Source organism: Varroa destructor, unplaced genomic scaffold (genome assembly GCF_002443255.2).
Source record: "Varroa destructor unplaced genomic scaffold, Vdes_3.0 BEIS01000003.1, whole genome shotgun sequence".
Taxonomy (NCBI): Eukaryota; Metazoa; Arthropoda; class Arachnida; order Mesostigmata; family Varroidae; genus Varroa; species Varroa destructor.
The window spans coordinates 34,557,240-34,581,370 of NW_019211456.1; the positions used below are offsets into that span (position 1 = coordinate 34,557,240).

General features: G+C 41.0%; 1 protein-coding gene and 1 long non-coding RNA gene across 10 annotated transcripts in view; one reads left to right on the forward strand and one right to left on the reverse strand.

The window, feature by feature from the left end:
• Nucleotides 1-18,633, reverse strand: part of LOC111248374 (uncharacterized) — a 65,071-nt gene extending 46,438 nt beyond the window's left edge. For 2 of the 9 annotated variants that reach the window (XM_086983776.1, XM_086983775.1), the window contains exon 1: nucleotides 18,194-18,633. The gene's annotated coding sequence lies outside the window, so the exon portion shown is untranslated. Of the gene's footprint in view, nucleotides 1-17,662 lie in introns of all 9 variants that reach the window. The other 7 variants (XM_086983774.1, XM_086983772.1, XM_086983771.1 and 4 more) reach the window with 6 other exon arrangements.
• A 157-nt stretch (nucleotides 18,634-18,790) lies between these two features.
• LOC147756870 (uncharacterized) lies at nucleotides 18,791-23,337 on the forward strand. Its single transcript, XR_015323755.1, has 3 exons — nucleotides 18,791-19,029; nucleotides 20,080-20,176; nucleotides 21,905-23,337. It is a non-coding gene; the product is annotated as an uncharacterized LOC147756870 (long non-coding RNA).
• Nucleotides 23,338-24,131: the final 794 nt, after the last annotated feature.

A 24,131-nucleotide genomic window follows, 5' to 3' on the forward strand; every position in this document is an offset into this window, starting at 1 on the left:
AGCACAATTGTTGGGCCACGTTTGTCCAAACAGGGCGATATTTATAATGGATTCAAGACAAGCTTTAATGAATTCTATTAACATTCGCTTCTCATTGTCGGTCGGCTGTCAACGGAAGTACGTTTCGAAGGTGCGACGTTCAATATTCGAGCATCTCGTTGTAGATCTACGAGGGCTCACAGCGTTTACCCTAGACCAAAGAGCGTTTTTACCTTTCGGCAATTCCTTACCAGCTTACCTCCAGGTAGTTCCAGGTAAAGTACGACAACTTCATAATTCTATCACTCACGTCACATAATGTTTGATGCCGACTGAATTCTCTATGGAAGGCTTATCGATTATGTGCCAATATATACGCAATTACCTGTAAACAGGCCTAGGGTATTTAAATCTCACTTCTACATAATAAAGATAAATGTGTGTAAATTATAAATTTAGCGGACTAATTTCATAAACAATATCGCTTAGTAAAAAAAGTACGCATACACTGTGAAGTGTGAGTAACGTCAATTTTCCGATATACGCTATGTCGAACAATTGTTTGCTTCTATCCAACCCACGACAAGGTAAATAGATGAATACGAATCTTCTACGGTCGTTCCCCAAAGTGCCAAGCCCTCTACACATTACGGCGAGTCACACCACTGTATTTTCTGACGTTACCACCTGTTATTACCCTTGCATATCAACCGCTAAGTTATCGTTGCTCGTTCAGCGTCCTCGAATATCAAAATCGGCTGTAGTAGGTTCCTCCCGGCCGCAGTACCGATCATCGGACGACTCACAATTGTACCTAGGCTAGGCTCAAGGACTTTTCGCAACCGCTGTTTGTACACACTCACTTTACTTTTAATACTACATCGTATTCGGTCTATCGCTGTCAGGTTTAATCTGCACGCCAATGGGAACAGTGTAAGGAAATGATGGCGCTTCGGTATGACGCACCGCCCTCCTGGCACGCTCAGAGGCCCGTTGCGAAGATGACGCAGCGTACAAGGCGCGCATTGGGCTCACCACGTGTAATTGTTGCATGGTGGAGAGTATACGACACTCTGTACAGTTTGTCAATGGATAGTTGCTTCTCTGTTTCCATCGGCGCTTGAACACAAGCCGAACTACGCACGGAAATTGCACGAAGATCGCTGCGACTCGGTACGGTGCCTAATTAGCGATCGCCGTTAAAGCTTGTAGCGTCAAAATGCCATGACGCGGGTCAGCGGGTGAGCAGGCCAAAAAGGCGGGCTGTTGAGACAATGGCAAAACACCTAAGCAGACATATATGTAAGCAAATACTTTTCCAGATGAAGAAGGCGAGCACTAAGTGACAACGTTTGCGTACTATTTTGCGCACACTCACTTAGTAAACAACAATGGATGGGGAACTCTTCTCAAAAACAGGCTTATTTACTTTGGCTGTTCCAGTCGAACTTATCGGCTGCTGTTCTCCTTTGATTGTAAACCTTTAGGGTGACTTGAGGATTTTATTCGTCTAATAAGATGCTGATTTCTAATAAGGTTTTTGAATTAGCTAATGATACTTTGCCATTAAGTGATTAAAAAACCAATCCTATCCTCACCCAAGCAGGACTGATAGGCTCACGTGTCTGCGGCGACTTCAACACATTAAGCATGTATTTTATGTGATGTACTCGACACTTGCTTTTGATTGAATGCAATAAGTTTATTTACATCAATCAATCAATCCAAACGTTTATTTAATTGGTAGGGTCAATGCTAGAAAAAAATACACCCTGTTTTGTCATAAATTAGTTTGACATAACCTCATTGTTGCAATTGTAAAATTTTCTTACACATGTTCTCCTAAACGCTTGATGAAATCTATCTATAATTCAGCTGATATCCACCCAAACACTTGAGCGACACGTGTCGGAATAGGCTTAGAATTCTAACTCAGAAACGCTCCGTTATTTCTATAGGCTCCTATTTGCAGACAATTTTTTCGGCCGCTTTTTCGCCATTGCCTTACTCCCATTTGCATGCGTAGATTAAGCGCGAGACAGTTTATTACAGTTATTGTGGTGACAGCTTAATTGCCTTTAGAGTCGGACGGCATCCATTACGCTAGATGAGGCAGCCCTCTCAAATAGATCATTTTCGTCCCAGCGTTCCACTAACCCCATCGAAAAGTTGGCGTCGATCATAGGGCAATACATACAAAACAACAAACGTCTCCGCCGATGCAGATGGCACTAGCTGGGCAAAAACGGGGCGGTCCGACGTGGCTCTACTCATGCATTAACGAAATCAATCCCGCGTATGATCATCGTCCACGACATCAATAACGATGCTGGCCTAAGCATCGTGAAGGTGAAGCCGTGGCGACCAAAGGAACGACAGAGCTTCGTTGTTTTGTCGCCCTGTCGGCTTGTTTGTTGTTGATAACACGAACGCGAAAGCCTATCGTAACGCGACCCGCATCGACTGTAAACGGTATATAGACTAATTTACTCCGCTTTCTGATGCTGCTGCTGTTAGTATTGTTGACATAACAGCATTCACATCAGTAGCAGCAACGATACGGTTATCAACAATCATGAAGGCATGAAACCGAAACTAAAAACAATAAAATTACTAGAGAAAGAAACAATAAGGAGAACAACGACAGAAAATTATGCTGATCGTATACACGTCAATCGGCGATTCTAGCGACGCAAGCAGCAACGCCACGCGTGGCAAAAAAAAAAAAACAGGAAATGTTGTCAATGACGAAGTACGCACGCCGTGCTCATGCGACCATTAGCTGGACTTTCATAAAGTAAAATCAAGAGACTTGATATCTAGCGGCCTTCCTGCATCTCGGAAACGTCCTCGTTGTATTGTGTCTGTCGTGGTCTGATTCGTCTAGAATGGTACGAGGACGAGGCTAGCATCTGAATCTATTCGGCTTAATTGCTCTAAAAGACAATGAAGAAACAAGAAAAGTCCACAAAATCTATTGGATACGCTTTTGTCGTTAATGCGTGTAGACATGTGAAGTTACGGTTTGTGTTTCTGGTGCACATCAGCAAATGCGTGTCATAGTAAGTCACTCGATGAACAGCATTGAGCACAGCGTGCTAACATACGGTAGCCGGAGCCTAGAAACCCATTTTTAAGATATACTTAAGGGTGCAAATGCTAGACAAAGGCTGTACAAATCTAGTTTATCTCTTTCAGCCAGTTGGTTTTTAGCACAGTTATTATTATTACTAAGATAAGCGGTTACTACTGATAGAATTAACTTTCCTATTCGAAGCTTCAACACACGTTTACCGTCTGATCTGGAAAGTTATAATTCTAACTGCGTCAGTTGTTTCGCAGATACGATTTATAATATTATTTTAAGTATATCACAAGAAAAGTTATTAATCTTACACCAGGACAATGTAGTTTCACCTGTCATTAACTATAGGTTCGGAATAAGGACAAACTGCACCAGTAGGGGGTAAGAGAGCAACAGATACTTAGAGATGCTATAACATAGCTTGTTGTTATAAATATTGATAAGACCCGCTCAAGCTGAATCAACGTTATTACTTCTAGAATTTCCGAAGCTTTATGAAGTCTACAATAAAAAACGCTCCATCTATTTTTGAAGCTCATTTCTTGGCAAGCAATCCGCGTGCTACGGATGGCTGAACTGATGGTTGACTAGGGTGAGGTTATCGGCGTCATGGCAGACCTTGCCACCAAAACAACCAATTAACTAGCTCGAGCCGCATAATAGGAAAAGCGCAGTGATTCAGAGACAGACTTGCTGAGCGCCGGTCTTCAAGTCAACCTCACTGAAGTTCAATTTGTACTGAGTGAACAATCGCTCGAAGTCTGTGAGGCAGGCAAGGCACGATTCCCAACCTATTTGGATTACAAAATCACAACATTTCCTATTAGACCTAAATGTACTGTTTTACACATGTATTTTTTTCCATATGTGTCGCACTCTAGATGGTAGAGCTGAAACACTTCACTTCAGAAAGTTTATGACAGCTAAATGTGGAAATAAAGTTTTCTTTCGAATACTACTAGAAACACCGTCAATTAGGAATCTAGTCAATATGTATTTTGCTCAGAGACGGCGCTTACTCTGAAAAAGGCGTTTTGTTGTACTTCCTTTCGTCACCTAGGATTTGCCTGGTAGATAAATATTTAAGCCGCCATTAATTCAACATATGCGGTTTCTAGACATTCAAACATTCAGCTCCTGTCACATCTATGATCGCTTAGGTTAAGGTATAAATGGTTTTCCGCATAGGCAGCGGATCTGGTCGCGTGCTCCTGACCTTTAGCGTATGTGTGCCGTTTGTTTGCGTCGTATAAACATGATCGATCTACAGATGACTCCCATTGATGATGTCGCTACGGTGATGTCGTGTGAAAAAAACACATCCAGATAATTAGAAATTCTGTAAAATAAGCTGTATTTTTCTGTCCTTTGCGATGCGAATAGATTTATCTATTATTACATAAATACTCATCGTAATATTAACAACAGCTCTTATCATCAATGACGATTATTCGGATGAGGATAATAAAGCCGTATACAGAGCATAGTGCTTTCCCATCTGATAATAAGAAACTGCTTAACGCAGAACTTGCTTGAACTTGTGGACAGAAGTTGAGCGTATCAAGAGACAACTAGTTGTCCATCGAATTACCAGCATTCGCCATAGTTAGCCATTCAGATGTATTTTAGTTTTATTTCAAACATTCATCATTTATGTCTCGAGCACCGTAAAGATCTACCACTCGACTATTTCATGGCGGCCATGTAATCGTTTGAAAATAGGTGCTAGCTTCTTGAAAACTCGTGTGGTCAGGTTGGCCCTTTAGTTCTCTGTGTGTATATAAGCGGTTTGTGTTGTTTAAGCTTCTATACTCGTTGGCACTGACAGGCAAGCGGTGCATTTTATACATCAGTGAATATTTCGCACCTTCGAACCCAGATAGGTTTCAATTTCTTATGCCAGAATGTGTTAATAACAAAAGAACTAAAACACATCGCTGATGTTTGTTCAGACGTAGCGTAACGATTTTCAATTTCGTTTTTTACTCGACGCGGCTTTACACTCGTGGCGGTCGCTTTCGTACCGCAATAAAACACAAAACACATCGCTAGCATCCGAGAAGCTCAGTGACGTCGCGGAGCCATCACACCTCGTTTCTTAATGTCCTACCGTCTGTCCTAAAGACGAAACACTCTTGAATGACAGCTATACGATTGGCATGTCATTATGCCGTACGCTACGCGAGCCGAAAGTACCTGCGGACATATTTCGTGTTATATAGGCAGCGTCTGCCAATCGTACTCGCCCGATTCCATTGGATGCTGGAATTATGCCTATCGTTTTTGTTATTATTGTTGACCTAATGTCAGTGTGTGTCTGGACGCTTTGCCATACGCAGCATTCTACCGGGCCACCGGCCTGACTAATCTACCGCGACTTTACCAGCCTATTTCTTCTTCTACCATTTCCGTTATTAGCACTACTGATACCGCTACAGTTACAAGAAAACTATTGCCAACCATCAAATGATCGTACGAAGCATAACAGTTGTCGGGTGGCGCCTCTGAGAAGGGCGAATCAGGGGCTTTTTTGACTGCACTGGTAGTTTGGATAGGGATTCGTTGTTTCGCAGTGGGTTCTGTTTCTACCGAAGCGCTCATGAAGACGCTATTGTCAGTGCCGATTGTTGCGGCGTGGTGTCACGGGAAACACAAGAGATTCGGGGAAAGTTTGACGAGAGTACGCTGTTGAAGGGAAAAAATAGGTTCCTCTGAACGTCATCAGTCAAGTGGTAACGGTCCACTGGCGCTGTTCGTACTAGTGGCGGGCGGAAACATCTCGGCGATCATAGCAACGAGTTGGAATTGTGATAATCTGCTAGTAACAATGATGATGGCAAAGACAACGAACGTAATATGTCTAATTTGCGAATGCCGCACAGGGAGGTCCACAAACACAGCATACATCATTAACTATCTCATCAGGCTCGGCCATCATTCAGTGCTGACACTGGGGCCAGTTAGGAAAAAGGCGGCTGTAGCACGGACGAAAATTCGAACAAACACCGGTACACAGCAAATATTGCAACGGATTCAAGAAATAAGATGAAAATACATAATACTATAATTATATAGTGACATCCGATTAATATGCTACAAATATAATGGCTCAGTTACTAATAAATCGTCGTAATATATCGGCAGACCTAGTCCAGTCCAAAACGTAAAAGGTACAAGCAACAAACGTGGAATAATGCCATGTCGTGCCAGTAGTCTTGGTGGCTCAATAGATTGATGCCATAAAAGCAATGACAGCATAATGGTAAAGTTGCAGCATAAAGTTGAGACAAAACGAATGATGCCACCGGCCAAAATGATACAAATTGGTAATGACGCAACAGCAGGTGCTGCTGTAAGGGCCAGGCCACTTCGCCTAATTCAGCAGGGCGGCCGAACAACTAAAGGTGGAGTTAAGCTGAAGCGTTCAAGTAGGATGAAATAGTGTGTTCTCATCTACGGCGCGCGTTTTTTTTAAAGTAACAACAGTGATTGCAGCATCAGTAGCCTTTAACAATAACCGTAATATTTAGAAGACGATATTTATTGTCGTGTCGTTGCTATGTGCATGACTATTGACTGTTGGTAAATTTCAGAGTTGTTAGTCAACAGCACGAGCATCCCTCATCTGACGGCAGAAACGTGCTACCCAAGAAGCAGTGTGGCCTGTTACCAAATTTAATTATCAGCAACGATAGTGACGGGCAAAAAATAAGGTCGTTCAGTCGACGCAAGTGGCAGTTGATACGACTTAAGGGTCTCATTGAACACTCTATCAACAATTTGGACCGCGATTACGGGGAACTTTATCGCCCCTCTATAATACAGTACACCTTTGCTATCAATATAACCGTAATAACGTTCATATAAGAACAAAGCAAGGTTTTGTTTATCCTGCTTATTTTCTATCACTACAATAGTGGGTTGGAATGACTTAAATTCAGTTAATGTGGCTAAGGGTAGATATAGCTTCCTGAATGAAGCAAGGGACACCATAAGGAATCATGTAGTGAAACTGGAGAAACTGGATGAATAATAAAGTCGGGAGCATAATAACTGCTATTGATTATCAATTTGTTTGTAAGGACAATTTCTTGCACAACGTTCCTAATCCCCTTACAAGAAGGCATGTTTGCTGTGCGCTAGTAAGTCTATACAAAAGTTACGATGCTAAAAAGGACCTTTCAATGCACCCAGTACGCATCAATGATGCAAGTTATGATATATATATAATTAATGTACTATTACTTTTATTGTAATGGTCCTTATTTTTCAAATTCGTTTGTTTCAAGCGTTCCTCGCCGGCCATAGACAAGCCACGCGCTTATCGGGCAGGCGATACCCTAACTTGCATAATTAAGTTACTCTACAGCAGTCATTGACACCTATTGTGACTACTGTCTTGCTTACCATTTATATTATTTATTCTTGCAAGTACTTCCGGTAGAACGGTGAGTGTTTGCATACGATACTCGCCCTTGGGGCGCGACCTGCGTGTGGCCATCCACCGTCCGACCACCCAGTTTCGTTAACGAGAAAGTTAACGATTAAAAATTGAAGTTGGATACAGGGTGTCGACAACTGATAGTAATAGCGGCTATAGTCGTAGTGCCAAGAGAAGTTTGTTAGGTTGATATATATATATATATATAGAGTCGAAAGACGGAAACGAGCCCTTAACGCGGAAACACGGAAGTTCTTTTTCAAAGCAAGCGTCAAGAACATCGCCAGTTAGTACATCTACTTCACTACTTTAACAAGCCGGCAGCTTGACATAATCTATATTAAGGCACATGCGCGTTCACCGGCGTTCAAGCACTTTTCAATACAATGTTGTTTTTCCGCTATTTCACGTCTGAATGATGTTGCGTTTACCCAACTATCGAGAGCCTTACGGAGCAGATGCGACGCGTAGAAGGTATATTTTATGTGTGTGCCGCTGTCTGTGTAGTGCAGGCGTTTCTTGTAGTCAAATATAAGATTAAATCTAGGGTCGTTAATCGCTTTGAGATAGCCCATGGTTTATAGATCAGACAAGAATCGAATTGGATAGTTTTGCTTTACCAGTCTTCCCAGACAAGCATGGCACCGTTAAAGGCGATTGCCAATGATGAGATACTGTTATCGCATGATAAATTGCCAATAAACACTCTAAGCAAATAGATACTTGCTGTAAAACAAATCTATCATTGGCCTGCTTATAAATAGGAAGAATGAGAAGTCCTTGTGCTAGTCCCTAGTGGGGTACCGCCCGTTGCATTGTATACGCAGTTATAGTAATCAAAATGCATGAGAAGATATGCTGGCCACGAGACTACACGACCTTCGGAATTAAAATCAACATATCGCTGTGCTGTAGAAATGCGTTGGCGAAGAATGCCCCTCATCACTAATTATTATACAATTTATAATGCCTCTACTGATATTAAGTAAGTGCTTTGCGATATCCGATCATTAAAAACGGTAAAGCCACGCAATTCGATTGACTACTTCCAGTAACGCTTAGCTATAGGGACGTAGTAAATTTACATAAAAACCGGCTAGTGTTGTTTTACGAAAAAAAAACACTATCTAGATAGCATCTTTATTTGTCATTATGATCGAATATTACATACATATGTAATAATATATCGAAGTCAGTTATCCTATGCCTCTTGGTGCTAGAACGAGCTATGTATTTAAAAGGGAAATACCATTAAAGTCGTGCAGACATATATACATGGTACACGCTGAAGCGATTGTTGAGTGATTCGGTCACCTATGATCATTGTGTTTTATTTCAGACCATTTCCGCAATTCGCAAATCATCAGTTTACTGACTGCGCAGGCTGATCAGAGGCAGCCAACGATCATCGTCAATAGAGTAGACCCTGTTACCACAAACTCCACAGGGGGGCAACTGAATATTCTCCGAGATAAACAGATTATAGGGCATCGACGGATAAATCACCTACGCATTCTATAGAATCGCTACAAAAAAAGACCATTTTAGAAATTCGTTTACACGGTAAGAACGTACTGCTTATAATATATCGTAGCCGATACAATTATGCAGCTTTGATACCGTAATCGCAGTAAAAGCTGCATTTGCCAATGTTAGTGTGCATAGATCAGTATTCGTGATGGTTTTCTATTGAGTTATGACACGCGTCTACTTGTAGGGTTCTCAGGTAACGTAATGCCATATGCAAGTCGATGGCTTTACGATAATATTATATATAAAGTTCCGAACAGTGCCATTTAAGAAGTCTGACAGGTATTTACTGTCTACCTACAAATAGTGTCGTATATATCTATGGCAAAACTCAGATCATCGGCTCCTAGCTCTTGCGTACAGCGACCTAACCCTTTGAGTTGACAGACAACTTGCCTATTTTTCGATTTAATCGAAATCTACCGGAACGACGAGTTATTCATTGGAGCACTTTATTGCTAGTGATTTAATAATTTTCTCATCAACCCCATCAGAAATCAACTTTGAGCTTTCAGATGAAGTTTTCAATTATCTTTTAGCAAATGGCTTATTGATAAAGCCCTAGTCGCAGTTACAACTACGCCATCAAAGTTTGATTATACATTTTACGTCTCAACTCAAAACATCCTTTACAGATTTTCATGGTGTTGTAGCATCTTTCTGTGCAACAGTAAATCACGACGATACTCGTTTGCACAAAAGCATCGTCTCTCATCTCAAGAATCGATGAAACACAATAACTAACACATTGTCTGATTAATTTCGATTTGATACACAAGAATATAGATAGAAAAATTAAAAGTCTAGTTATGATCAACTGAAGTAATATACAATTGTGCAAATGATTTCGTGGTAGCGTAATATATAATAGGTCATTTTATTATTTTTATCATTATTGTAGCTTATTAAGCTTCGGAATGATTAATAGCAAGAACAGTAATTAAGGGAAGGTAAAAAAGTAACGATGACGAAGTTTCTTCTTCTTAGTAAAAGTGCTCTGTCAACATCATGTCGACAGATAACGTTTCGTTTGAAACCAATTACCGCTTCTGTGCGACAGCCTGCGCAGCTCGCCTCAAACTGCAAGTTGCAGTTGTCTTCTTCACTCTCATACACTTCGTAGTCGCTAGAAGGAAAAGCTGGCTAGTAGAGAATGAAGCATTTTGAAGCCAGCTCCTGGCCTCAAAAGTCGAAAATTCAATCGATATTCGGTTGGTCTCATAGATGGCGCCACTGCTGGCAGCACGCACGCCCCCTCATTCCTGCTGTTCGTGGTACTTGTGCTATTCCTAACACTTTGTTATTATTACTATTAGCATAATTATTGTTACCTCTTTTAGTAAGAGGCAGGGCAACGACTGTGCGACGGGAGAGTTCGTGCGCACCATCACTCACTGCCAATTCGCTCATCATCAAACTTCAACAATGGTTCTTTAACGATCCCTACTACTTTTTTATTCGTGAGTGATTTACCGTCTTACATTTTCCACCACTACGAGTGGTAGTTCGTACAATATAGAGAATACTATATAATCTTATTATGTTGCTATGTACAGGCTTTCTCGTGTCGTTCACGTCGTTGTCGTCGCTGATGCTAATTTCTGCCATCAACCAAAAACTACAGTCAACAGATAAATGTCAACCGACAATAGTGAGACTGAATAGTACACTTGGACTCGGATTATCAACGAACAAGGGGACTTTCAAACGACAGACTATCATCCACCGCTTTATTAGATTTGACCCTTAATGAGTTAAAATTGGACTTCACTGACTCAAAGCTGAAGGCCTTTCTCACATTTGAAGCGACAACAGCTGAAGGTAACGTTTGCTCTTGCTGTTTAGCGTCTTGCCGTATTTCGTATGTTTTTTTTTCGTATATCGAAGGAATTTTCTTCGAGTCTATTGTTAGCCCCATATTAGTCTGATTCATGTTGGCTAAATAGATTGAACGTTATTATAGAGCAAATGTTTAATGAAAGACCGAAGCAGACCGTAGAAACAACAATTGTAACACGTATTGAGTGTGAAACGCTCTATGAAAGAGGCTAATGCCATATCCACTGAACCTGATTCGAACAATTAGTAATCACTTGGAAGCCAGGCAGTAATCAGTAACTTTTGACATCTGTTGCTATGATGTAACCGGCCGTAATTAATTTTCTATGATAGTTATGTTTGTAGTCTTGCCGTCAGCATGCGAAACCCAGGAAAATCTTGAATACTGGCGGTTTTTCGAACCGGATCTTACCCGACGTGCGAGATCAAAACGTAATAAGCGATTGCGAATTCACGCACAATACACGACCGGACAATGGTGATGCTTTTCGTCTGACCATCGATTTATTAACAATATGTGCTAAGCTTCACTGAGCTCCACCATGTTAACAAACGAAGACATAAAAGTGCATCTTTCGTGCATCTCTTGCCTTGTACACCGTACTTCGGCTTTTTCATGACTCGGCATAGGGTGTCGTATCGCAGAAGATACACAGAGTATGTGTTTTTCAGAGGAGATAGCCAAGGATTGCGTCTTCGGTGGCTGGTCCCGTTGTGGCTGCCAAATGTTGCACTGCTGGAAGTGATTATAGATACTGGCAAGCCTGATTGATTTCTGTCGTGTTCAGATGTCGTGGGCAGATATTAACATCTGCCGTCCGTTATTACTATACATTAGACTATTGCCGCAGGCTTATCTTTTGACAACAGAAGCTCGAAGACACCAGTCTGTGCAGTGCAATCTATTTAGCGCGTACTAATTCCGATCGGCGGACCGTTAGCTGTTGACTAGCTGGTGAAAACTTCTCGTGGCACTTACGGCGTGTAGTAAGGCGAAATTGATGATTCCTCGTAGGTAAAATGATGTAGGTCTGACAACAAATTTTAGGAAAGTTTGAACAATGAAAGCAACGATATTGATGTTGAATGAAGTACGAAAAAGAAAACGATTTTTAGACATTTCGAAATTAACTATTTTTTCCCTTTCTTTTTTGGGGTTAGCTTTTTGTCTCAGAAGCGTCAGAACGCTATGTGGTGCTTTTGATGAGAAATATGTCTAAAAATTAATATAAAATGAAGGGATAAAACATGTGAATAGCAAAGTAGAATCGCTGGATATCACTGATGCGTCTTCTGCTGGTTGTTTATTCATTTAAATAATAAAATAACTAACAATACTAATAGGATCTGGATTAACAGGTTCGAGCACTTACCGACAAATGCAAGACGAACGCGATAGAGCCTTACGTGTTTATAGAAAAGCCCATCAATGGTGACGAGATTTTTTTGAGACAATTCCAGCTGATCTAGATAATAAACCAAAATTTTACCTAGCTCTGTCCATAGCTTTGATGTCCGTAGTCTACTTTTGTGATGATAAAGACAATGGCCCGATACAAAACCGCACAGGAGACCCGTCAAGACCAATATTAGAGTAAACAAGTTTAACTAATAGCAGTTCCAAATGGATCTCTATTTCAGTATTGGTCGAGGTAAACTACTGAGAATTTCGAATTGTCGACAAATCTATGGAACTCAAAGGAGCGCACTTTTTTTTTTTAATCAAATTCCTTCGTTTTTATAGGGGCTATGTTTCTAGGAAGTGCAGGACGCAATTCTGTATACGATAAATCTCTCATGGTCACAATCCTATAGCATTCTATCAGACATTCGGAGCAATGCTTGTAACGGGTAAGAACAGTAATATTCTATGCAACGCATTCCCTCGCTATGACATTGCACCGTTGCATCAAACACAGCATGAGGATCGAGGACGACTATAAAAGAAGACAAGGTGACGAGCCTTTCTGACCAGAGAAATGTAGCTTTGATTAAACAATGACTGAAAATACCGCAAACCTCAAACGCCGTGTGTTTACCGGTAAGGGGCAGACACAGTTCTGACATTTGCTGTAAACGCATCGAGTCATTGTTCGTAGTACTTCATTATTATCTAAAAAATTTACGTCTGGCACTTGCGGACTCCTGCGGATAAAATATTTGATCACTTTGGCACACTGGGCCACCTGGTTACGGAATGTCGCGTGTTGGCAACAGTACGAATGGTCCAAAGCTCCTTTTCGGAAATAATAAGAATGGCAAAAGCTGCTTTTTGTTTCTTTCTTTCCTTTTTTTTGCTCCTGTTTTTCGTTGTTATACCCTAAGGAACAATAAATCGAATTTTTTCCTTCATAAAAAATAGAAACTGGCTGTCGCTGATTCGTGTTGGCATCAAGAGGAACTTTCGTTGAAATCCAAATTGGTGTTTCCGAAAGTTTCTACGAATCAGTCTGCTACAACACCGCAACATCGTAATAGAAGGAGCTGAAGGGACTGCCTGGTTAGACCGCACCAATACAATAAGATATAATCGCCACTGAGAGTTCGTTGTTATTGCGATTACAGAATAACACGAGATAAGTTGCGGAGTGGTCGAATTCGAGAGCGGTGCACTGAGCGCTGGAACTACCGTTATTGATAATGAAGACAGGAAAAAACATGTTACCAACATTAGAGAGTAGGCGGCACGACACGCTTTGCGTATCTGGCTGCGTGCAATGATTAATTGTAAACATCGTTCGTGTGATACGCACGTATAGATTTCCCTGCCATTCAAAGATGCACGTAAAATGATATTGCCTAAAAATCTATCTCAACCAACACTGCCAGTTGTTGCTGAACTGATGCGCAGAAGAATGTTAGCTTGCGTGCAGTAATGTCTAACTTTGAAACAAAAAGAAAAACAATCGGACGACATCATCGCTAATTTGAGTGAAAAGCGTAAGCAAGATGGGTAGATTTAGTACTATCAGAAAAACTAGCTGACTGAGGCAGAATCTTTTCGGAATTAGAAAATATACGTGGACAAATATGAATTGGAGTTAGATTCAAGTTGAAAGTAAGTGGCATTGCTAGTTACTTACAGTAATCTTCTGTAATAATTGACGATTCGCTGTCGTCGTGATTGTACCTAACTGCTAGATGAGGTCCGTTTGGGCAGGTTTTACAGATACAGATTTCTAAATATCCTTCAGCTAGCTAGCGAATTATCAACAATATAATATGATTGCTCAGTGATTATTGCATCTGAAAGGCTTTCCATGTCACAGTGTTAGCGGAAACTATATTCGTAAGTGTAGCATACCACTTTCACCAAAGATTCCATCTACTGTCAAACACTATTCACTGCAGAGAACTAAGCGGCAAAATAAAAGAGAGAAATGCCCTTCCGGTCACTTATATTCCACATGTCCTACCCGCCCTTGACGCGTTTCGCGGAAAAAACACGAATAAATAGATGAATTGAAAAAAAAGCAACACCCTACGCAATATTTGCTTTAAATGCAGCTTTCCCTAGGTGTTTGTTTTCCTCCCTTTGTCTGTTTGCATTATACGGCACCACGTGGCCGAAAAAGAAATGCTCTGCCTTTTTAAAAAAAAATATCGATTTTTAAGCTGCTGACGTTATATACTAAACAGGGAATGCGGGACTGGCGAAAAGAGGTTCGGGGAAGCTCTCGCTACTTGCAGTTCAAATAAAAAAAGGCCGTTTAAAGAAACAGACTACCAAGAGCCAAAGCGACTCTGGTCCGCTTTCAGAGAGAATTTCAATCCTATTGGCACTGTCATTGTATAGAAGTCACACCGTAGTGTTTGTTCATAATGGAATACTACCGTGTTACTACGGCCAAATTATTACCAGCATTTACCTGTAAGATAACACAACAGTTCCGTATTTGAGATTCAATGCAGGTTACCTCATATGATTGATTGCAGGCGGATCGTTTAAAAGGTGCCAGTGAAATAGACAAATAATGATCTCAATTGGCGATCGACTTTGATGGACTTTAAACAAAACTAGCAGATAATGGACTGTCTCTCCTGTACCAATCTGTATGGTTACGGGTTCAAAAAGTAATGCTTGAACTGCATGAACCGTTGATACCAGTATTCTAATAGTATTTATAGTAACATAAAACGTAATAAAAGACGATAAACTGCGACTGCCCGAGTGGCTAAGTCTTAAATCTACGTAAACTGTCCTAAAATATTTTCCAACGAAGCTACACACTATCTATACTCGCGAACGTTCTTACTCATGGCCTTCCTTTCCGCATGCCCTACATGTTAGTTGTGTAATATATTAACTGTGTTATTTTTTTTGTCATTACATTCAGTCAGAGTTTCCACGCCAATAGCAGAAATCTACTTGGGCTATGTGAACTTAATTTTTCAAATGACTCTTGCCGTAAATTTGTCGTCGATCCCTTCAAATCGTTTGCTGAATGCATAGAGAAGGGGGCGTCTCCTTGTTAAGCAACAAACAACAACAGTAAAAGTTGGATACAGTGGGCTAGAATCAACGATGACTTAGGCGGCCTCGTAAACGCCTAGGACCGAGGTCGCTATAAATATTACCAACCCAAACGGTTCTAGCGTTTACGCTTTGCTCCAGAACTTTTTTTTTTGAGCCTTTTATCTTGCGTCCCGCATGGAGCGAATTCCCACGACTGGTGCTAAGTGCCTATTCCTCAAAATTGCCACCAAAAAACAGCAGCTGCACTACCACAATGGTTTGACTACCGCGCGTATGAATCACAAGCGTTTTTATCACTCGGGCGTAGGGCTGCTCTGCTACTCGTCCGATGGAGACAGTGACGACACAGCACTTCAGTTCTGCGCATTTGGTTAACACGAGAACAGAAGTTAAGTTACCGAAAAGGCTTTTCGGCAGCTTAAACGACACAAGAGGAAGTGTAGCGTTTGTTCGGGCAATATCGACAAACAACAGTTTTAGACTATTTTGATCTGACGAAAAGCTACAATATACGCGTGGTCGAAATCGATAGATCGTAGTTGTACTTTTTTATGTCCTTTCAAAAGGAGTTATGGACTTATTTACTGTAGGCAAATCAAATCAAAGATTCCACTCGGCAGTTGATGAACAGGTAGTTTTTTACCTTTAAACCTAATAAATACATTCAAATAAATAGGGACCTTTTAAACAGAGACGTCCTACATAGGCAGTTTGATGGCCGTCAAGTGCGCCATTAATAACTATGTTATTTCGCATGTCGTAAAGACGGAATTACCGACACCTGTGGCTCAATAACTGGTGTGAAAATGGTAACGCACAATAGCCGGTAGCGTAAGTTTAATTTTACGCGACCCAAACGTGTATAGGTGACAGCGCGCTCAATAATAATGCTACAGAGAGAATAGTAAAAATAAATATCGATAGTTAGTGTTGGCCTTCAATTATCATAATTATATTAGGTGGGCTGCCATCTGTAATCAATTGAACGCTCCACTGACCAGATTCAGTATCCATCTTGAAGCAGCTATATGAATTAGCGAGAGGAACACCTTTGTGAAGCTACTATTTACTGTCAAGAGAATATATCTATCACATATATAATTACGTATCCATTACTCATATGAATACATACGTTCCTGGACCGTAAGTGCGTCGATATCAGATCAGAGATTTCATTCAGAGATAATTCTATTGCCATTTGACTAAGGAATTAGTTTTGCTATGTCTATAGGTAAACGTGGCAAAATGATTTATTGATTACTATTAAGTTAAATAAATTAAAATAAACATTATTAGTATGTATAGATTCGCGGTGGGGAGGCACGCGTTTGTCAGTTGCTTGCCCGTGCACAGTTTTGAGCCGTTCGTTGAACGTTGTCTGTAGCACGCTTGAATCTGTTAGCATCCCTAAAGTACCTTTTGTCACCGCATACGCGTACTGGGGCAGCTGAAGGATCGCTCATGTGAGGCTCGAGCGCCACGATTCGTTTGGCTTGATGACCATGCTAATCTATAGTCACGTTAAATCTAGATACAGATGCAGATCTAAACGCTACCTTCCAGCTATGAAACGTTGATTTATGTCATGTATAGCTGTCTGGATCAGTCACCGCGAGGCGTTCGAGGCATACAAATATACGTAAACACTTCATGCGATGGTTGGTATACTTAGCTTAGTTCGATTCTAGTTGACCGGCTGGCGTCTTGATACGGGTACTCGATCTATTTAATGGTCTGATTATTCTTAATAATAAGTTTGCGTTAGCTGACGAAGCGAAAATGTGAAGCTTAGTTGAAGATGATGTACTGGTATTGCATAGTGTTTTAACTCTTTCCATTAATGCACTATAAATAAATAGACAAGTGTATGTTTTGTACAAACAAATTATAGCGATTGATTTATATTTGCACACTTTTGCAAACGAGCCTTACGACTGTTTAGCCTGACTTGCTTTATGACCGAACGTCGCTCACGGTTTTTGAATTTAAAATAACCGACATGCTAGCAACTCCGCTCATCTAAGCCTAAACATGAACTGAATAGAAGATTTAGCAGATGACACCCAACTAAAATATCTATGTAAAGGATCATTTGTTGAAAGAGACAGCTGCTGCTAGAGCAGGAAGTTCGTCTTCAAAGCACGAATAAGAGATGAGCTGTAACTAGGCATTGTGTTTATTAAATTTTTACTATGGCCAAATTATCGATCTCCCCAAGTACGATGATACTTATAAGAAGAAGGTAAGTATATGGAATAGCTCGGAGGCGAGTCAACGGACCCCATATACTGCTATACCTGCGCCTGCTCACCTGGTAGTTACAATAGGAAGACGGAAACCCTTCAGTAGGTCGAAGTAGAACTATAACGATATCTATGTATCCAATGTTTATCAGTACACGATCAGATGCACGATCATCTGTTGACGCTGCCACTCGTTGGAGTAGCACAGTTTAACGGGTGAAGTAATCCATACTGACTTATAAAGGAGTATATATACCGTACGCTTAGCAGTAGCAACGCTTGCTGTCCACTAAGACTTAATTGCCTTTCTAACTGAAACCAGAGGTTACGAACCAGCTATATCAAACTTCTACAGCATCGATAAACCCTATTTAAGGCTCTGGGATTATACACACGCAATGTCACTTAAACTTAACTTCACTGCCTGGTAGCAACGTTTCCTTTTTTTTGTTGCGGGAACAGAAGCAAAAAACTTGACAGGAAAGCGCCGTTCAACTTACTTAACAGTCTTTACACACAAGATGTGGACCGGGCCTTTTTTTGTCTCGTTAAGTAGTAGCCTATATCACAAGTGGTGCATTCCCGCTTGCACTACTTACAAACTTGTTGGCGTCACCAACGTCCTTCAACGGTTCTGGGTGGCAATGCCACCTGGGTGAAGATAGGATAATGATAGAATAAGCCACGACCGTAACATTCAATGTCCACCACAGCTCACTAGCTACGATCGCAGTAGAGGCTTTTCGTTTTGACACTAATGTAGGTCGCCCCACCGGCGGCCTCTGCAACGTGCATCACAGAGAGAAACAGAGAAAGAGAGCGAGAGAGAGACAGACAGATAAAGAGAGAGAGAGAGACAGAGAGAGAGAGCGAAAGAGACAATGTTCTGTGCGATAATCTGCAGCTGTGTTATGCCCTGATATTCCTATACTAGTAACGCACAATGGTGAAGAACAGCAAGAAATAACGCCCGGCAGTTTCAACCGTCGCCACCCGCTTTTCGTGGATTCTGCTTCTCGGTACACGAGCAGTTTGCGGCTCCTTGCCGAGAAAGGGTCGGACTGCGCACGCCCTGTCTAATGAAGCCGGTGGCAGAAATCGGCAAGGGACACGGTGTCGGAAAGGGTGAAACCATAGACACACACACGCTCGCCCGCTCACAGTGATAACGCCATGGTGCCGCCGCTACTGCTGCAGGTTGGAGCAGCCGACATCAGTAATTTGAAAATTTTATTAGCGCCAAAAATTCAAACAGAGTTTGCATGAAATCGAACGCAAGTCAAAATGACGGATTTGTCTTAGCCATTGCTAGTCAGATTACAATTATTCGTTCGGCTGGTGTATACCTTGTAATTAGTCGGACCTACTGGAACAGTGACAGAGATACATGACAAAACGGCTGATCCCCAGCGAGTGTCATCCTGTGAAGAACGATGTGTGCCAATATGTTTTTTCATTTTTTTATATCGGTCATTTTAATAGAGAGAACAAATCTGTAGTGACAATCAATTTTAACATGCTAGTTAAAATGATTGTTAGGGATTTCGCATGCCTCACTTGGTTAATACAGTGATCTCAGACACCTGGCGGTGGAAACGATAGAAACAGTTAGAACATCCTGTGTTCGCAAGGTCAATTAGGTGTACCTATCTGCATGATGCTCCTGCGACTAGATGACTTCTAAATAAATATAGCCGTGTTTCTTTTCTGATGTTTCAACAGAAAAACAGTAAAAGATAACGTTTTCATCTTTCTCTGTTGTCCTACGAAGGTCAACCAGCAGGTCGACCAACAACTGCCTAGCTTAAACATAATAGGGTCGAGCAAACCTTTGTCTTTAATTTCAATTCATGAGGGCTGTACGGCGAAAAACTTTTTTCAGTACTTGGATCCCGTTCTACAATGCGATTATCTCTATAAAATTATCCTTTTTTTTTTTGGTTGTTGAAGTGTTAACAACATCTAGCTCTATTTGGTCTACCCCCAACGTTCTCAAAGATCACTTAACCATCGATCTCCGTTCCCAATTTCTTCATCAAAGCCGAGATGGTATAGTTTTCACAGCTTGGTCCATGCTCCTACGTGCTTTAAGAAGGCTTCGTCATGATTCCTCGGCATGCATGGCTAACACCATAGGTATTCATCGTGGACCATGGCGTATTCGATACTAACAGTCTCCGATGGCCGACCGTATAGTGCGAACGAGTTGGCCTACAATAATTTGGGGGCTTTTGAATAGGATTAAAGACGTTGTCCATAAGTAAACTGCTTGGCAATGAACACCCAGATACTGGTGAACATAATCTAGCGTAGTTTGGATGCACGTGAGGGTTCAGTATAATAAACCTCTGCTTATTATCTTCAACGAGAAATACATCTTTTAGTCGTGACAAATATTTTTCTAATAGCCGATGGTTTAAAAGTATAGAGTGGCTGTGTCTCCATATAACGTAATGTTTTAGATACATCTCAATATTTTTTCTAGGCCAACATTCGGCGTAGTGCACCTCCCCACGCTATGGAATCATTTTGGACTTTACTACTACCGAACTCGCGAGGTGCGCGCTAGGCCATGTAACTATGTATGTATCGGGTTTAGCTAGTGTGAAATGCCTTAGGTTTTAACGTATGGTTTTGTGCATAATTTTAGGCATACTTACGATATTACAGGTAATGAAGATGCTGACAGAATTAAGTCCATTTGCTGGGATGGAACCCAGCAATATTTTAGTTTACGATGAATCTGATTACTAGTCTGCGCAAATCAATACACGGGCTATTTTGGACAAAAAAGTTCCGAATATCTCGAACAGTGCGTCAATGCATAACTCCTTAAAAAAATGGGAGAAATATTATAATTTTGGTGGATATAAGAAAACAGGTAAATTTGGAAATCCGATAGTCTTTTTTGATTAATCGACTCCCTGAAATACCTAAATGACCTGAGATTGAGTTCGGTGCTGGAACAGAATATGAAGTGCATACTGAGTTTCTGAAGGCTGTATACTATCTGCCAATAACGCAATACGAAGCTAGATTAATTTTAGTTATAGATGGCGCTATAGAAGATACTTAAAACATTAAAATTATGAAATAGCTTCTAGAACTTTGAGGACATGATCTGTTAGCCAATTTTCCAGGATCGTCTAAATCATTTTATATTGATTTCTTTTGCAACCGCATTAAATCGATCGGAGAAGACCGCATAAGAATTGTAAATTTCTATTCGCTCCTTTATTAGTCCAAGGCCCAGCTAGAAGATTTGCCGTAATCTTTAGACGGCTTCATTATATATTAGACGCATATAAGCTACGATTACGTAAAATGAAATGGTTTCATGATCCTGCAGATCAGCTCCAGGCGTGACTAGAAATGGATCAAAAAAAGGTTCCTGTGTAATTCACACAGCAACAACTGAGCAGGAAGAATAAGCACCAGAAAGACTCGCATTTACTGGTGAAAGTTAATGTTATCATGTTGAACAGCAACGATTCAATCTAGATAAGGCAAAGGTGTCCTAGATATTCTGTGAAATAGCCAATACTGAGATTAAAAGATAAGGCCATTTGTGTTTTCATAAAACGAAATGCTCAAGCCCACATACTACACGACAGGTGTGATTAACTAAAATGAACACATAATAAAATGTCTCTGGTCGACATAGTTAGGGTAATCAGTATGGTTTTATCCATTAATAGTAATTAGGATGTCTTCGTTGTCGAGGCATGGCTTGCAGGTATAAGAATTAACGAGGTTTCAACAATTTACCACATTAGCTCTTATCTATTATAAAAAATATTTATTTGCTAGCTTAGAAAAAATAATATTATAGTCGCCATATGAGCTTTGGGAAACAGGCAACTCAAATTAAAAATTAAAAAAAAAATTACTGGACAGCTGACAACGCAATACTCTCTAGAGATACATTCATCACCAAATTCGATTGCCGTAAATGGCATGGGCTACATCTCCTCTGCCCAAGCAAAGCTAAGTTCTGTGATCCGTGAAGCGTTGCTGGATCGACTCGGTGTTAACAAAGCCTTAAACATGGTCGTACTTCTTTTTTCACTTGACCTTTCTTCAACGATTGCCACCACTCAGAAAGCTTTTACGATAATCTCAGCAAAGAGTACGCTGCTTCCAAACCAAGGGGTACTAACAAAACTACCCAATTTTGCATCCAAGCTCTGCGAGTAAAAATACCATTTGTGGCAAATGGCTCCAAAGTCCCCTTGTTTTTTTCGAAATCAACCTGGTAGTCTCTACTCTAAACCGGTTCTGCATATTTTACAAACTTTCTGCTTTTTTAGTTATACGGATTCCAACATTTTGATGACCGCGTACGTGCCGCAAGTTGAACGAGGACAGCACCCAGGTTTTGCTAAGAGGGCTACGTTGCTCATCGAGGGTCGAAACGACGAAGAGCAAATAACAAACAACCTCCAACTCACGTTTTCCGCTCCCGTCGTCAGCATTAGACTGCCCTCACTTTTCTACTGTTTTTGTGCTGCGGCTAACCTTGCCCTATACCTAACGCTATATTTAGGATGAAAATATACATTGTAAAGCATATAATTATTTTATAGTTGCGATGCGTGAAACGTCTGTATCTGAATTCCTTTTAATAAAGAATGCTTCGTAACGTCTAATAGTATTGGGCATGACGCTCATATTTAGTCTAACATTAGACTTGCCATATCGACGAATCAGATAAGGCATTTATTTGACGCGGTGCCATACGTCGAGTCGCAGGATTTGTTTGTAGTTGCAAGATACCCTTGGAGCACCACAGAACTGCTTCACAGTCAAGATATACACGCATGTGTGGGTTTACAAATGTTAGCTTTGCCTACTGCAGGCACTGCCCAGCATAGCATGAAACTTTAGCAATGACCGCCACAAACCCCCAAATACTATTTTTTTTTTAAGCGACCCACCGGTAAACTGGTCATATTTTGAAGTACAGTATAGCTGTTTAGAATCGATCTTTCGAAGCTTACTGCTAAACTTGTATGAAAGAACAGCTTACGAACTAATTTTAACAATAGACGGTAAGTGTTTATGTTTATTTTGTAATGTTCGATATACTCGCTGACACAGTCGAATGAGTGCAACCAACTTTTTGACTCATGGCATAATTAAATTTTGAAATTAATGGACAGATGCACGACGTTCTACACGTTTCATCTACATTTGGGGTAATTATTTGTTGTTGTTTTTTTTTTCTCAGAAAGATCTTGCTAATGCTTCCGTTAAATGATCAAGCCAACTTCGAATTCGTGGATTTAATATGAACGAGAAAAATAGGTATATCTCAGTGAGAACAATGTAACGTGTCCCTCATCTGCGGCTTGGCATGACAAACCGGCAGGTAGCCTAAGTTGGCTTTGTAATTCCACTGCTGCAGGCTGTGTCCGAATCGACAAGGTCGTGTACCTATGAAGTTGTCCGTAAGGTTAACGTTAGAAGTAACTTTTTTCTATGGTGAAAGTATTAGAACGACTGCGTGCTTAATATACGCACTGTGCACACAGTGCGTTTTAGTTTAGAAATTATTTAAGTTTGTGTTCGCCATTATGGGTGCCGCGATAGCGAGTTTACTGGATGGGTCACCCGACGTGAATTCGACAATGGATGGATTCAATAAACATTACTCATATTTCCGCTAAAATCGATTCTGTGACGAATAAAGCCGATATGCATATTTCATAGACGAGTAGTGTCAACACTTCGATCCAATTAATTATCGCCTTGTATTTCATACGAATCCCCTCTATTTGATCACATTGGTTTTCGTAGTATTGCGCGTGTTTCAACCTTATTTGCTTTCCAGTATGATGGTGTAAAAATCACGATATTAATTAATTAATTAATTAATATATATGTATGTCTATGCGCCAAGCGAGTGACTGTGAAGTGTCCATTCCTGCCAGCCAACAACAAACTAGGTCAATCCACTTTATTATGGTAGTAGCAGGACGATAGTGCTTAATATGGTCGAAATCGCTAAAGAGTTCCTCGAACAGCCAGCTGATTGGGAGGCGCTTCTGGTTGGGTTCAACGAGAGGGATCCTAGGTGATGGGTTAACGAGTACGAGCGCCACTCGTGAGGGATCGAAAATTGGCATTACAGCAGGTTTTGAGATAGGCGCCGATATTTGCAACGAATGGCCTACGCTTGATTCTATTTTAAGGACGGCGCAAGGGAGACTGTGACGTTTAAAAGCCGTCCTGCCACCCCCTCAACCCGTATACCTGCCATTAAAAATGCCATCCTCAGTGCATCGATCATGGCGCATCAACTAGCCAGTCCTCGGCGGCGGTAATATATATATGTACCTTGAGTTTGTCCTCAACAAAGACACACTGTATCTGAGGGAATCACGACCAGGCCCGCCAGAACTAGCTGAGGCTTTAGTGTTTCCAGTTTGACGTCGGGCGACCCGGTCGTTAATAGCACCGTACGCTGACTGATGGCGTACTACATTTCGGGCAGTGGGATGTGGGCTAGGGTACGTGAGTGAGTCCATATGATGT